This window comes from Cebus imitator, unplaced genomic scaffold, assembly GCF_001604975.1.
Source record: "Cebus imitator isolate Cc_AM_T3 unplaced genomic scaffold, Cebus_imitator-1.0 Scaffold643, whole genome shotgun sequence".
Lineage (NCBI taxonomy): Eukaryota > Metazoa > Chordata > Mammalia > Primates > Cebidae > Cebus > Cebus imitator.
Window position 1 is genome coordinate 754163 of NW_016107958.1, and position 1677 is coordinate 755839.

Sequence of the window (1677 nt, forward strand, 5' to 3'; positions counted from 1 at the left end):
TTGGAATATTTTTTATTGCATTTTAGGTTTTAGGGTACATGTGAAGAACACGCAAGACTGTTGCATAGGTACACATGTGGCAGTGTGATTTGCTGCCTTCCTCCCCATCACCTGTGTCGGGCATTTCTCCCCATGCTAACTCTCCCCAGCTCCCCACCCCCGCTATCCCTCCCCTAATTCCCCCCAACAGACCCCATTGTATAGTGCTCCCCTCCTTGTGTCCATGTGTTCTCATTTTTCAACACCCACCTATGAGTGAGAACATGCGGTGTTTGATTTTCGGCTCTTGTGTCAGTTTGCTGAGAATGATGCTTTCCAGGTTGATGCATGTCCCTACAAAGGACACAAACTCATCGTTTTTGATGGCTGCATAATATTCCATGGTGAACATGGGCCATATTTTCCCTGTCCAGTCGATCATCGATGGGCATTGGGTTGGTTCCAGGTCTTTGGTATTGTAAACTGTGCTGCAATGAACATTTGTGTGCATGTGTCCTTATAGAACAATTTACAATCCTTTGGATATAAACCCAGTAATGGGGTTGCTGGGTCAAATGCAATTTCTATTTCTAGGTCCTTGAGGAATCGCCACACTGTCGTCCACAATGGTTGAACTAATTTACACTCCCACCAACAGTGTAAAATTGTTCCTATTTCTCCACATCCTCTCCAGCATCTGCTGTCTCCAGATTTTTTAATGATTGCCATTCTAACTGGCGTGACATGGTATCTCAATGTGGTTTTGATTTGCATTTCTCTAATGACCAGTGATGATGAGCATTTTTTCATATGTTTGTTGGCCTCATGTATGTCTTCTTTTGTAAAGTGTCTGTTCATATCCTTTGCCCACTTTTGAATGGGTTTGTTTGTTTTATTTCTTGTAAATCTGTTTTAGCTCTTTGTAAATTCTGGATATAACCCCTTGGTCAGATGGGTAAACTGCAAAAATTTTTTCCCATTCTGTTCGTTGCCAATTCACTCTAATGACTGTTTTTTTTTTTGCCGTTCAGAAGCTGTGGAGTTTGATTAGGTCGCATTTGCCTATTTTGGCTTTTGTTGCCAATGCTTTTGGTGTTTTTGTCATGAAGTCCTTGCCTACGCCTATGTCTTGAATGGTTTTGCCTAGACTTTCTTATAGAGTTTTTATGGTGTTAGGTCTTATGTTTAAGTCTTTAATCCATCTAGAGTTAATTTTAGTGTAAGGTGTCAGGAAAGGGTCCAGTCTGCTTTCTGCACATGGCTAGCCAGTTTTCCCAACACCATTTATTAAACAGGGAATCCTTTCCCAACTGTTTGTTTTTGTCATGTTTGTCAAAGATCGGATGGTTGTATTTGTTGTGTTGCCTCCAAGGCCTCTGTTCTTTTCCATTTGTCTATATCTGTGTTTGGGTACCAGTACCATGCTGTTTTGATTACTGTAGCCTTGTAGTATAGTTTGAAGTTAGGTAGTGTGATGCCTCCCACTCTGTTCTTTTTGCTTATAATTAACTTGGCTATGAGGGCTCTCTTTTGGTACCCTATGAAGCTTCAGGTGTTTTTTTCCAGTTCTGTGAAGAAGGGCATTGGTAGCTTGATGGGGATAGCGTTGAATCTGTAAATTACTTTGGGCAGTATGGCCATTTCACGATATTGATTCTTTCTAGCCATGAACATGGAATGTTTCTCCATCTGTTTGTG